Source organism: Cydia amplana, chromosome 5 (assembly GCF_948474715.1).
Source record: "Cydia amplana chromosome 5, ilCydAmpl1.1, whole genome shotgun sequence".
Classification (NCBI taxonomy): domain Eukaryota; kingdom Metazoa; phylum Arthropoda; class Insecta; order Lepidoptera; family Tortricidae; genus Cydia; species Cydia amplana.
Genome location: NC_086073.1, coordinates 2,493,976 through 2,509,688, shown reverse-complemented (window position 1 = coordinate 2,509,688; position 15,713 = coordinate 2,493,976).

The window sequence follows — 15,713 nt, the reverse complement described above, 5'->3', positions numbered from 1 at the left end:
CGTTTTCCCAGAGATAAAACCTACCTAGATCGATTGTTTTCCCCCGAAAACCCCCATGTAGCTAATTTCATCGAAATCGTTAGAGCCGTTTCCGAGATCCCCGAAATATATATATAAATAAATAAATAAACAAGAATTGCTCGTTTAAAGGTATAAGATAGGTATGTATGTATCTATTTAAGTATATATATCGTCGCCTATTACCCATAGTAGTCACCTGCAATAATAATATTACCCTTCGAAGGCCGCATTAATATGTGACACGCTTTTATGGCTCTATAAATAAAATCGTACACTGACTGTACAAGCTTTGCGTAGTTTGGGTCTAGGTCGATCTGTGTAAGATTGTCCCCAAATATTTATTTATATTTAACAAACCAACGTGGAGACTTTCTGAAAGTCTTTCCCCATGACCAGATTTTTGGCCCACATATCGGTATATGTGGGCCAAAAATGTGGGTGTTGTCGGTACAAGCAGCTATTTTGCCTTTTGGTATGTACCTAACTGATATTTAAATAAATTTTGACTTATTGTGTTTTACGCTTTTAGGTAAGTAGGTATAAAGTAACTTGACGTTATTCGCGATTTCGGTAAGGTCAGTGTCAAAAAGACCATATAAAGTATAAGGGAAGACCATTTACAAGCTCTTTCCTCGCTTTTAACTGCTTTTAATTTTGCCAGTCGGAGTCTAAAAGACTTCAGCGTCGTCTGAATTGTTGCCTTTTGCGCATGCCACAAACTATGTGTTTTTCAGTTTATCACTACATAGTATAAAACAAAGTCGCTTCCCGCTGTCTGTCTGTCTGTCTGTTTGTATGTATGCTTAGATCTTTTTTCTAAACTACGCAACGGATTTTGATGCGGTTTTTTTTAATAGAGTGGTTCAAGAGGAAGGTTTATGTATAATTTATTAACCCGTGCAAAGCCGGGGCGGGTCGCTAGTAATTCATATCACTGTAAATACTTAAAAAACACACACACAAATAAAACTATTTCATAAAATAATTTGATTTGTTCCCAAAGTTGTAGGTATTATGTATGTTACTTTATTCTATGTAAGTACCTACGTTTTCATGTGTTTGTGTGCTTGGTTGCAAATAAATAATTTGAAATTAAAATATAACAGAGCACGTATTTCGAAATGCTTGTTTATTTAATGTATGGAAATAAAGTAAGTAGGTAAGCGTAATCAAAACTAAAACGCACAATTACTTTTTCAGAGATGCAAGTATGTACGACTTTCAATATGTACGACAAGCCTACGACAATATGTACGACTAAATCTGAAGCAAACAAGACGAAATTTATCCTCATATTTATCAGTATAAGTTTTCTGATTATTATGTATTCTCGATATTGACTAATAAATTAAACTATGTTGTGCATTAGAATGCCAGTATCATCCGGAATGCGTGTTATATCTCTGGTGGATATTGTGTATTCTAATGCACAGAATTTTTTGTTGTGTGCTGAATCTGAACAAAAATTCATGGGATCCATAAATTGAAATTATTAAAATAAACCTAATGAGGATTGCCCATAGTTTTTGTTTGGTTAGGAGTAAGAGAAGCATTCCTTTTTACCAATTGAAAAATGCCCTTGTTTCTTGCATCGTCCTGATTTAGGTCAACCGTAAACTTGTATGTAGTATTAAGATCATCTCTAGGGTACTTTTGGAGGTTTTATCCTACTTACTATGACAATGTATGAATTTGGAAAGTAAAAAAAATGGTAAGGAGTCGCCGTACATAGCCGCCGCCATACAAACGTATTTTATAACGACATGCTAAAATAATATGAAATTTGGCATTAACATTGAAGTAGCATATATTTAACAATTATTACCCCTGTCTGCCCTTCCGTCCGTCTGTCTGTATGTCTGTCTGTCTGTCTGTCTGCCTCTCTTCGTCTGTCTGTCATTCAGTTGAATAAGTCATACATTGTTCTATACGAACATTGAGCAGATTTAACAATTTTTACACTTGTCAGCCATTTGTTCGTTTGACTAGTGTAAAAATTTGTGTTTCTACGTTGGTCTGTCTTTAAGTCCATCCGACCGTCTGTCTGTCAGTCAGTACGTCCGTCCATCTGTATCTCAGTCCGTGAGTCCGTCTGTCTGACCGGCCGTCCGTCTGCCTGTTAGTTTGTGTCTCTTTTTGTCTGTCTGTCCGTCCGTCCGTCCGTCTGCCTGTTAGTTTGCGTCTCTTTTTGTCTTTCTGTCTGTTTGTCCGTCCGTCCGCCTGTGTATATGTCTACCTGTAAGTTTGTGTCTCTGTTTGTCTGTCTCTCTCTCCGTCTGTCTGTCTGTCTGTCCGTCCGTACGTCTGCCTGTCTATATATCTTCATGGCAGTTTGTGTCTCTGTCTGTCTCTCCGTCTGTCTTTCTGTCTGTCTGTCCGTCCGTCCGTCCTTCCGTCTAACTGTATGCCTGTCTGTCTGTCCGTCCCTCTGCCTGTCTATATGTCTTCATGTCAGTTTGTGTCTCTGTATGTCTCTCTCTCCGTCTGTCTTTCTGTCTGTCTGTATGTCTGTCCGTCCGTCCGTCCGTCCGTCCGTCCTTCCGTCTGAGTGTATGTCTGTCTGTCCGTCCGTCCGTCCTTCCGTCTGAGTGTATGCCTGTCTGTCTGTCCGTCCGTCTGCCTGTCTATATGTCTTCATGTCAGTTTGTGTCTCTGTCTGTCTCTCTCTCCGTCTGTCTTTCTGTCTGTCTGTCTGTCCGTCCGTCCGTCCGTCCGTCCATCCGTCCTTCCGTCTGAGTGTATGTCTGTCTGTCTGACTGTCTGTCCGTCCGTCCGTCCTTCCGTCTGAGTGTATGCCTGTCTGTCTGTCTGTCCGTCCGTCTGCCTGTCTATATGTCTTCATGTCAGTTTGTGTCTCTGTCTGTCTCTCTCTCCGTCTGTCTTTCTGTCTGTCTGTCTGTCTGTCTGTCTGTCCGTCCGTCCGTCCGTCCGTCCGTCCGTCCGTCCTTCCGTCTGAGTGTATGTCTGTCTGTCTGTCTGTCCGTCCGTCCTTCCTTCTGTCTGAGTGTATGCCTGTCTGTCTCTCCGTCTGTCTTTCTGTCTGTCTGTTTGTCTGTCTGTCTGTCCGTCCGTCCGTCCTTCCGTCAGAGTGTATGCCTGTCTGTCTCTCCGTCTGTCTTTCTGTCCGTCCGTCTGTCTGTCTATCCGTCCGTCTGTCTGTCTGTCCGTCCGTCCGTCTGTCTGTCCGTCCGTCCGTCCGTCTGAGTGTACGTCTGTCTGTCTGGTAGTCCATCCATCTGTCTGTCTTTCTGTCCGTCCGTCTGTCTGTCTGTCCGTCCGTCTGTCTGTCTGTCTGTCCGTCTGTCTGTCCGTCCGTCCGTCTGTCTGTCTGTCTAAGATAGTTAACTATAATAAATAGTGACCTAATGTTTAAAGCTTAACTTAAACTGCTGCTTATAGAAAAAGCATGTTATTATAGCATTGACGAATTTATAAATACTCGATGAGGTCGTTGACTACTGCATCATAATTAAAATATTACCTAATGTTTACAATATGAAACGTAAATGAGTAATTTAAAGAACATATGTAAGTACCTACCAACATATATTTTGTGTAAATAGTGTATAAAATGTGACCTGTAAAATCTGCTATTACCAATAAAGATCTGTATTCTGTATTAATAGATTAGATAACAAGATGTACCTTTATTGGATGGTTTCAATATAAAGTACCTAGGTAGAGATATTACAGGCATGTGTCGAAGAATAAAATATGAATATTTATACGTCGCGTAGCACATATTTACCCGGAACATTTTGGGCATATACTGGAAGGATAGGGTCACGAACGAGAGGGTGCTTGAGATTTCTCAGCTGCCCATCAGCCTCTTTGCGCTGCTAAAGCAAAAACGCTTATGCTGGACCATGTGCATCGAATGCAACCACAATGCAACCTTCTCGTTTGCCGCGGCATGTTTTGCTTAGCGCCATAGCTGATGGCAAGAGAAGCGTCGTTCGGCCAATGCTACGACATAAGGACTGCGCCTGGCGAGACATGCACGCCTTCAACATACCAGTTCAAAAATGGGAGGAGCTTGCCGAGGACAGAGTCAAGAGGCGCAAAATGGTATTCAACGGATACGTCTATACGGAAATTCACGACGACGCATGGTTAAAGACAATCGCAAGTAAGTGAGCCAATCGTCATCAGCCCGACACCTGTTCGCCACGGGCACACTACACCTGCCAGGCCGGTGGTCATGTTTGCCGCTCCCGTATTGGCTTACACAGCCATGAAAACGTTGTCGGCCTACCTGACACAGGCCAATGATGATGATAGGTACTAGTGTTGAGTCGCTCACTCGTGAGGCACCTCATTTGTACCACTCATTTTGTTAATTTGTCGCAGTACTTCGTACCGCAAAAATGTCTTACTTCACTCCTCTATTCATTTTACTTGATTCTAATATTATCTTTCTCCTAAAAGTTCTATTCTTAACCTCCAGAATTGCACTCCAATTAAATGTTACTATTTATTTATTTATAAAGGAAGTTATGAATACATAAATATGTATATACATTAAATATTTTTGTCGCCGTTGGAATTAATGGAATAGTCGACGCTGAAAATATGCTAGTACCTCACCTCATTTGAAGTAAGACATTGTAACACCTCATTTTAGAAAATGAGGTACTCATACAAACTCATTTTAAATTGATGTCCTACCCATCACTAATAGGTACGTGTACCAGAGTCCCTGAAAATTGCACTTATAATATAATACCTATAGCTATAATTATGTAATATACATATATGGCCTGTGATATATCGATGACTTATAGATGTGATGCGGTTGGCGAGAAAATGCAAAGTATTAATAATTATACGATATGATTGTGAAAGGCTGAAAGAGAAGAGGTAAACTAATTACGTAAGAAGAAAATGAATGAATGATATAACTGGTAACAGAGTGCAGAGGTCTGAAGCAATACTAATAAATAAGTGCCAGTTGCACCAACCGCTATTAGCGAACTGATTAAGTCACTCACTAGTGAACTATGAAATTTTCCATACAATAAAATTTAGCGAACGCTTTAACGGTGACAGACGGTCTGGTGCAAGTTCCGACCCTATATAAGATAAACAAATGGATAACAAACGTCCTAAAGTAGAATCAAGGGCCTAAGGGTTTGTAAACTATTTATTATTTAGTTCCCATAGTAGGTAGTGTTACAAAATCTTATAAGGAATATGGTAAAACGGAGTGCAGTGTTAAAAACCAAACGATGACACGGTCGTTCAAAATAATACAGCAGGCTTAAGGCTCTACACAGGAGCGCCACGACACCGCTTTACCGCGACACGATTACCGCGAGATAGGTCTAAGTTAGAAGCCTTAACTGAATTGGTAACGGCTTTGTAATTGAGGTTTGCCATAACTCATATACGGGGCACGGATTGAACGTGTAATAGTATTTTTCACATAGCTTGGGTACGGTGACAGCTGTCATCTGAATACAAATATGCGGAGTGTATACTATGATTTCTGGAAACCGTTTTTCTAAGTTGCGAATTCTGGTTTGTTCCTGGTTCGTCGTATTCCTGTTTCGTCGTATTCCTGTATCGTCGGATTTCTGATTCGTCGTATTCTTATTTCGTCGGAATTATATACATATAATTAAATATGTCGTGCAGTAAACCAGTATTTACTACCTAAATATGAAGATTTAATGTAATCACCAGTGATCGTACTTTTTATAGCATTTTTAGCACATTTCGACGAATCAGGAATCCGACGAAACAGGAATACGACGAAACAGGAATACGACGATACAGGAACAAACCCGAATTCTGCCATTCGCAATTTACCACTTTATTTTTTCTCAATAGCCTTCTTTCCCGAAAGCATGTCTAACCTATCGCATAAGTTTCCCATTATATTTATGTTACAGGAGCCTATCTCCACCTGTCTTCCGTGATTGTAAGGAAATGAAACATAGTGGCAAATCAAGTAAATAAGCTATTGAATAATAAATATAATGGGATATTATGCGTATGGTGAGAAATGCTTTTGGAAAAGGAAGCTATTGAGAGAAAATAAAGTGTTAAAAATTGCGAATGGAACAAATCGCAACTTGGAAAAAACACATTTAACTGATTTGCAAGACTGATGTGATCCCATAAGTGTACCGCGAACAAAGTTTGTGCGGTACACTAAAAACGACTTCCGGAAACAACAGTACAGCTCATTATGCAATTTAAAGTCTGTCAAGCTATTTCCGCCAGTAGAAAAAAGCAAGCTTTCCTCCTCTTTTCAAATTTAAAAAATGTAGGCGCGAAGGGTAATCTTCTTATACTTAGAAGATTAAAATTTCGCTCCCTTTTCTACTGACAAAGTTGTTTGACAGGCTATAATTAATGTGATGTCGGCTATCAGCTGTCATCGTCACTAAGCTAGTGCGACATAAAAGTCGTAACATACTATCGCACCGCACCGCGACCTGTGCCGCACACATATTTTTTTCTCGCTCTCATAAGTGCGACGCACCACCAAGGTGCGATAGTATGTTACCACTTTAAAATAGTAGAAATTAAATAAAATGGAACTAAAAAGGTCCATACTAAATTGTTGCCCTCAATAATTTTCTACAATTACTTATCGGACTATATGTGAACAATGCTATGCTATTGCTGTCGGCTGACAGCAAAATGTCGGGTTTGAGCATGGTTTGAGTGTCGTTAAGACCAAAGAGTTATGAATTCTGGTGCGCTGTGTATAATTTCTGTTAGGCAACTCTAAAGAGGTTGTTACATCTATCCTTTTGCCAAATACTGCTGTTGAGAAAGACAGGAAAACAAACTGTGCCTTTGTGTCCCTCTTAGGGCCGGTACAGACGAACTGCAACCCGACTGCTATAGCTGGTCAACCAAATCTTGTCAGTAAAAAAAGGCGCGAAATTCAAATTTTCTATGGGACGATATCCCTTCGCACCTACATTTTTCAAATTTGCCGCCTTTTTCTACTGTCAAGATCTGGTTGACCAAGTATACTTGGGCGTGCAGTTGCCATACAAATTGCAGTCGGGTTGCAGTCCGTCTGTACCGGCCCTAAAGAAGACACTGTCCTGAAAAAGGATAGATGTGTAATAATCCCTCAAGGCACATCCCACACGGTACAGTATGTATGAAGTTATAGCCTGTCAAACAACTTTGTCAATGGGAAAAGGCGCGAAATTAAAATGTTCAATGAGACAATTACCCTTCGCGCCTAAATTTTTTTTTAATTTGCTGCGTTTTTCTACTGACGGAAATGGCTTGACAGACTATAAGAATAGGGGAATATTACTGCAATGTTCTGCCGTCAGAGTGCAGCATTAGTGCAGTTCAGGTTGATTTGCCCAGCTCGTCTGGACACGGTTTATAACTGGAGGTTTTAGTGACTTTTTAGCATCTGTTTAGTAAGGAATTGTAGGAAACACCCATATTCCTGTAAAATAAGTGTTTAACAGCGATTAAACAATGGCAAAATTTTACCATAAACAAATATAATTTAAGTTGGACGTTTCATTAATTTGTCTGATTTAAAAACACCCACGCCCAGTACGCCCACCCCTCATGCCGAGGGCCTACCGCGAACCACGGTGTGCGTCAGGAAGTCTGGATGCCGGGTGGACCTCAGCGAATTATTAGCAATATAAACATATTGTACCTTCGGTGTACCTTAGTATAGGTACCTACCTTAATAGAATCCAGTGTACTTCTCCCGGAAACGAGATATTCAACAAAAAAGGTCCACCCGAACCACGTTCGACGTGTTGCCTCCCTGTCACACTTACGGCCGCATTTACAAGCGCGACAAAGAGGGAACGCGTCGAACGTGGTTCGCGGTAGACCTTCTGATTCAGTTAGGTATAGACCGACAAGAAATTGTAGAAATTAAAAAGTGGCAACATCGTAGTATCGTCCCGTTTTCTTAGATTGATTTGAAAGGGACGACTATATACTAGAATCATGAGTTAGCTTTGCTGGCAACATGACCCAAAAACGACCTACGTAATTTAATCGTGTTCAACAATGTAACGTCCTAGCTGCTTCCTTACGCATACTTTTTTCGGACGTGTAAAGTCATTATGTGGAGCTAGCATTATTGTCATAATATCGTTAGTTCTGCTACTCGCCACCTCAAACAATACAGTTTGAGTTCTTCTATCGCATACAAGATGTCACTAGCTAAACCTTATTATTAAAAAAAACTTGAAGTACGACAGAAACCATAATACTGGAATCGTTTTTTGTCCAGTATTACGTTTTCTTACACATGATACTTTCCGCTAAGGGGCAAAGCTTTTATGTATTTTACTGGACCTAGAAGCGATCTTACGAGCATTTCAAATTCAAAATTCAGCAAGGTTTACAAGTTCAATGAACTGGTGATTCTTTACCATTACTGCCTCATTCTGTGTTACCTCACACTAGGCGATGAGTGCTCTCTTAGAAAATCCTTCATTTTGGATATATCCATGATGCTGTGGCCGTTTCATTGTAATTATAATACTGGTTGTCTGTACCGGTTCTATAATTTAGTAATAATAGTTCAATGAGTAGAACATAACAAACTACTTTCCAACTGCGAAATTCTATCCTCCTAGTCCTATTCTATCATGAATATGTTTATTTTAGGTAAACTTACCAACTTTTAGGAACTAATTTAATACCTTACCCTGATAGGGAAACTAAATCGAAGAAATTATACTTGGTGCATGGTAAATTAACCGTTAATATATTTAAAATGAAATTTAAGTCAGGTTAATTCATCTGCATTTGGTCATAATCAAATAAACTTTAAGTAAACTTAGTTCACCTGCAGTGGGTCACAAGTACATTAAATGAACTTTTAGTTAACCTTATGCACCTTGGGTGAACAGAGTAAACGAAAAATACATTACATGTGTTAGTGTCAGTATAAACTCAAAGCTAGCTATAGTATAAACAGAGTTTTATTTCTACATACAGTATAATATTGGCTTGCCTGTCAGCACATGTATTCTGATAAACGGACATGACGAATAGACAATAATATCGCAGAAAAAAAATAATTCTGACAGTTGAACTACGGATAGTTTTACTTACCCGTGGTACCACCAGTTGGACATAGCGGTGGTTCATTATACTAGTTGGACAATTGCCCCTCAGTTGTACCACGGGTCATAAAAATATATCACAGAAAAAAAAATATTCTGACAGTCGAACTACGGATAGTTTTACTTACTCGTGGTGCAACCAGTTGGACATAGCGGTTGGACCACGGGTCGGGAGCGGATATTACAGGCATGTGTCGAAGAATAAAATATGAATATTTATACGTCGCGTAGCACATATTTACCCGGAACATTTTGGGCATATACTGGAAGGATAGGGTCACGAACGAGAGGGTGCTTGAGATTTCTCAGCTGCCCATCAGCCTCTTTGCGCTGCTAAAGCAAAAACGCTTATGCTGGACCATGTGCATCGAATGCAACCACAATGCAACCTTCTCGTTTGCCGCGGCATGTTTTGCTTAGCGCCATAGCTGATGGCAAGAGAAGCGTCGTTCGGCCAATGCTACGACATAAGGACTGCGCCTGGCGAGACATGCACGCCTTCAACATACCAGTTCAAAAATGGGAGGAGCTTGCCGAGGACAGAGTCAAGAGGCGCAAAATGGTATTCAACGGATACGTCTATACGGAAATTCACGACGACGCATGGTTAAAGACAATCGCAAGTAAGTGAGCCAATCGTCATCAGCCCGACACCTGTTCGCCACGGGCACACTACACCTGCCAGGCCGGTGGTCATGTTTGCCGCTCCCGTATTGGCTTACACAGCCATGAAAACGTTGTCGGCCTACCTGACACAGGCCAATGATGATGATAGGTACTAGTGTTGAGTCGCTCACTCGTGAGGCACCTCATTTGTACCACTCATTTTGTTAATTTGTCGCAGTACTTCGTACCGCAAAAATGTCTTACTTCACTCCTCTATTCATTTTACTTGATTCTAATATTATCTTTCTCCTAAAAGTTCTATTCTTAACCTCCAGAATTGCACTCCAATTAAATGTTACTATTTATTTATTTATAAAGGAAGTTATGAATACATAAATATGTATATACATTAAATATTTTTGTCGCCGTTGGAATTAATGGAATAGTCGACGCTGAAAATATGCTAGTACCTCACCTCATTTGAAGTAAGACATTGTAACACCTCATTTTAGAAAATGAGGTACTCATACAAACTCATTTTAAATTGATGTCCTACCCATCACTAATAGGTACGTGTACCAGAGTCCCTGAAAATTGCACTTATAATATAATACCTATAGCTATAATTATGTAATATACATATATGGCCTGTGATATATCGATGACTTATAGATGTGATGCGGTTGGCGAGAAAATGCAAAGTATTAATAATTATACGATATGATTGTGAAAGGCTGAAAGAGAAGAGGTAAACTAATTACGTAAGAAGAAAATGAATGAATGATATAACTGGTAACAGAGTGCAGAGGTCTGAAGCAATACTAATAAATAAGTGCCAGTTGCACCAACCGCTATTAGCGAACTGATTAAGTCACTCACTAGTGAACTATGAAATTTTCCATACAATAAAATTTAGCGAACGCTTTAACGGTGACAGACGGTCTGGTGCAAGTTCCGACCCTATATAAGATAAACAAATGGATAACAAACGTCCTAAAGTAGAATCAAGGGCCTAAGGGTTTGTAAACTATTTATTATTTAGTTCCCATAGTAGGTAGTGTTACAAAATCTTATAAGGAATATGGTAAAACGGAGTGCAGTGTTAAAAACCAAACGATGACACGGTCGTTCAAAATAATACAGCAGGCTTAAGGCTCTACACAGGAGCGCCACGACACCGCTTTACCGCGACACGATTACCGCGAGATAGGTCTAAGTTAGAAGCCTTAACTGAATTGGTAACGGCTTTGTAATTGAGGTTTGCCATAACTCATATACGGGGCACGGATTGAACGTGTAATAGTATTTTTCACATAGCTTGGGTACGGTGACAGCTGTCATCTGAATACAAATATGCGGAGTGTATACTATGATTTCTGGAAACCGTTTTTCTAAGTTGCGAATTCTGGTTTGTTCCTGGTTCGTCGTATTCCTGTTTCGTCGTATTCCTGTATCGTCGGATTTCTGATTCGTCGTATTCTTATTTCGTCGGAATTATATACATATAATTAAATATGTCGTGCAGTAAACCAGTATTTACTACCTAAATATGAAGATTTAATGTAATCACCAGTGATCGTACTTTTTATAGCATTTTTAGCACATTTCGACGAATCAGGAATCCGACGAAACAGGAATACGACGAAACAGGAATACGACGATACAGGAACAAACCCGAATTCTGCCATTCGCAATTTACCACTTTATTTTTTCTCAATAGCCTTCTTTCCCGAAAGCATGTCTAACCTATCGCATAAGTTTCCCATTATATTTATGTTACAGGAGCCTATCTCCACCTGTCTTCCGTGATTGTAAGGAAATGAAACATAGTGGCAAATCAAGTAAATAAGCTATTGAATAATAAATATAATGGGATATTATGCGTATGGTGAGAAATGCTTTTGGAAAAGGAAGCTATTGAGAGAAAATAAAGTGTTAAAAATTGCGAATGGAACAAATCGCAACTTGGAAAAAACACATTTAACTGATTTGCAAGACTGATGTGATCCCATAAGTGTACCGCGAACAAAGTTTGTGCGGTACACTAAAAACGACTTCCGGAAACAACAGTACAGCTCATTATGCAATTTAAAGTCTGTCAAGCTATTTCCGCCAGTAGAAAAAAGCAAGCTTTCCTCCTCTTTTCAAATTTAAAAAATGTAGGCGCGAAGGGTAATCTTCTTATACTTAGAAGATTAAAATTTCGCTCCCTTTTCTACTGACAAAGTTGTTTGACAGGCTATAATTAATGTGATGTCGGCTATCAGCTGTCATCGTCACTAAGCTAGTGCGACATAAAAGTCGTAACATACTATCGCACCGCACCGCGACCTGTGCCGCACACATATTTTTTTCTCGCTCTCATAAGTGCGACGCACCACCAAGGTGCGATAGTATGTTACCACTTTAAAATAGTAGAAATTAAATAAAATGGAACTAAAAAGGTCCATACTAAATTGTTGCCCTCAATAATTTTCTACAATTACTTATCGGACTATATGTGAACAATGCTATGCTATTGCTGTCGGCTGACAGCAAAATGTCGGGTTTGAGCATGGTTTGAGTGTCGTTAAGACCAAAGAGTTATGAATTCTGGTGCGCTGTGTATAATTTCTGTTAGGCAACTCTAAAGAGGTTGTTACATCTATCCTTTTGCCAAATACTGCTGTTGAGAAAGACAGGAAAACAAACTGTGCCTTTGTGTCCCTCTTAGGGCCGGTACAGACGAACTGCAACCCGACTGCTATAGCTGGTCAACCAAATCTTGTCAGTAAAAAAAGGCGCGAAATTCAAATTTTCTATGGGACGATATCCCTTCGCACCTACATTTTTCAAATTTGCCGCCTTTTTCTACTGTCAAGATCTGGTTGACCAAGTATACTTGGGCGTGCAGTTGCCATACAAATTGCAGTCGGGTTGCAGTCCGTCTGTACCGGCCCTAAAGAAGACACTGTCCTGAAAAAGGATAGATGTGTAATAATCCCTCAAGGCACATCCCACACGGTACAGTATGTATGAAGTTATAGCCTGTCAAACAACTTTGTCAATGGGAAAAGGCGCGAAATTAAAATGTTCAATGAGACAATTACCCTTCGCGCCTAAATTTTTTTTTAATTTGCTGCGTTTTTCTACTGACGGAAATGGCTTGACAGACTATAAGAATAGGGGAATATTACTGCAATGTTCTGCCGTCAGAGTGCAGCATTAGTGCAGTTCAGGTTGATTTGCCCAGCTCGTCTGGACACGGTTTATAACTGGAGGTTTTAGTGACTTTTTAGCATCTGTTTAGTAAGGAATTGTAGGAAACACCCATATTCCTGTAAAATAAGTGTTTAACAGCGATTAAACAATGGCAAAATTTTACCATAAACAAATATAATTTAAGTTGGACGTTTCATTAATTTGTCTGATTTAAAAACACCCACGCCCAGTACGCCCACCCCTCATGCCGAGGGCCTACCGCGAACCACGGTGTGCGTCAGGAAGTCTGGATGCCGGGTGGACCTCAGCGAATTATTAGCAATATAAACATATTGTACCTTCGGTGTACCTTAGTATAGGTACCTACCTTAATAGAATCCAGTGTACTTCTCCCGGAAACGAGATATTCAACAAAAAAGGTCCACCCGAACCACGTTCGACGTGTTGCCTCCCTGTCACACTTACGGCCGCATTTACAAGCGCGACAAAGAGGGAACGCGTCGAACGTGGTTCGCGGTAGACCTTCTGATTCAGTTAGGTATAGACCGACAAGAAATTGTAGAAATTAAAAAGTGGCAACATCGTAGTATCGTCCCGTTTTCTTAGATTGATTTGAAAGGGACGACTATATACTAGAATCATGAGTTAGCTTTGCTGGCAACATGACCCAAAAACGACCTACGTAATTTAATCGTGTTCAACAATGTAACGTCCTAGCTGCTTCCTTACGCATACTTTTTTCGGACGTGTAAAGTCATTATGTGGAGCTAGCATTATTGTCATAATATCGTTAGTTCTGCTACTCGCCACCTCAAACAATACAGTTTGAGTTCTTCTATCGCATACAAGATGTCACTAGCTAAACCTTATTATTAAAAAAAACTTGAAGTACGACAGAAACCATAATACTGGAATCGTTTTTTGTCCAGTATTACGTTTTCTTACACATGATACTTTCCGCTAAGGGGCAAAGCTTTTATGTATTTTACTGGACCTAGAAGCGATCTTACGAGCATTTCAAATTCAAAATTCAGCAAGGTTTACAAGTTCAATGAACTGGTGATTCTTTACCATTACTGCCTCATTCTGTGTTACCTCACACTAGGCGATGAGTGCTCTCTTAGAAAATCCTTCATTTTGGATATATCCATGATGCTGTGGCCGTTTCATTGTAATTATAATACTGGTTGTCTGTACCGGTTCTATAATTTAGTAATAATAGTTCAATGAGTAGAACATAACAAACTACTTTCCAACTGCGAAATTCTATCCTCCTAGTCCTATTCTATCATGAATATGTTTATTTTAGGTAAACTTACCAACTTTTAGGAACTAATTTAATACCTTACCCTGATAGGGAAACTAAATCGAAGAAATTATACTTGGTGCATGGTAAATTAACCGTTAATATATTTAAAATGAAATTTAAGTCAGGTTAATTCATCTGCATTTGGTCATAATCAAATAAACTTTAAGTAAACTTAGTTCACCTGCAGTGGGTCACAAGTACATTAAATGAACTTTTAGTTAACCTTATGCACCTTGGGTGAACAGAGTAAACGAAAAATACATTACATGTGTTAGTGTCAGTATAAACTCAAAGCTAGCTATAGTATAAACAGAGTTTTATTTCTACATACAGTATAATATTGGCTTGCCTGTCAGCACATGTATTCTGATAAACGGACATGACGAATAGACAATAATATCGCAGAAAAAAAATAATTCTGACAGTTGAACTACGGATAGTTTTACTTACCCGTGGTACCACCAGTTGGACATAGCGGTGGTTCATTATACTAGTTGGACAATTGCCCCTCAGTTGTACCACGGGTCATAAAAATATATCACAGAAAAAAAAATATTCTGACAGTCGAACTACGGATAGTTTTACTTACTCGTGGTGCAACCAGTTGGACATAGCGGTTGGACCACGGGTCGGGAGCGTAAAAAACACAGCATTTCGCAAATTGCGGGGATCTTTCTCTTTTACTCCAATGAAGGCGTAATTAGAGTGACAGCGAAAGATGTCCGCAATTTGCGAACTTTGATTTTCGCGGTTATAACCCAGGTCATTCCACAGACAAAACAGAGAGAAGACTAACCTACAACGGCCAAAACTAACTGGCTAACGACTCCTCTTACAGCCACAACTTACACATAAATCAATTAGTCCAAACCGCATATCATACCTTCAACAAGGGTCAGACATACAATGGGCGTATTTGCATTTTCACTGAACTGCCCAATCTGCAATGCAAACTTGGACTATGCTGTGTAAACTTTTACAAACTTAACCTTACCACCGATTCAACCTTCATCAACCTTATTACATACTAATAAAGCTACAGTTAGGTTGTTTTCAAGATAGTTGGTTGTAAAGTTAAGTTTGTGTTTGGATAATGCGTCGGCATGTCATGCATTGGCTTGATGCGATCAAAACGACATGCACGTTGTAGTTTATACATCGTTGTGTGGATTTACGCCTCAATTTTGCTGTAATTCTGACTAGATCTTAGTTTGATATGATTTGGCTTGTTTGCGATGCTGGGATTATATCAGGTTTACATGTGTTTGGAATATTTTACGTTGAACAATGTAATGTTTAGTTAAGCATACAGATTATTGCATTATAACGAGTGTTTAAGAGCAATTATTGCTGAATCGGTTATTTTGAACGTGCTCACGTATTCTTGAAAGTTTAATACTTGTTAACATTTACCACACTAGTAAATTCAAAAACGTAAAAAATGCACGCTTTTTGATACACATTCTCGTTCGTTACCTACTAGAAATAGCGAA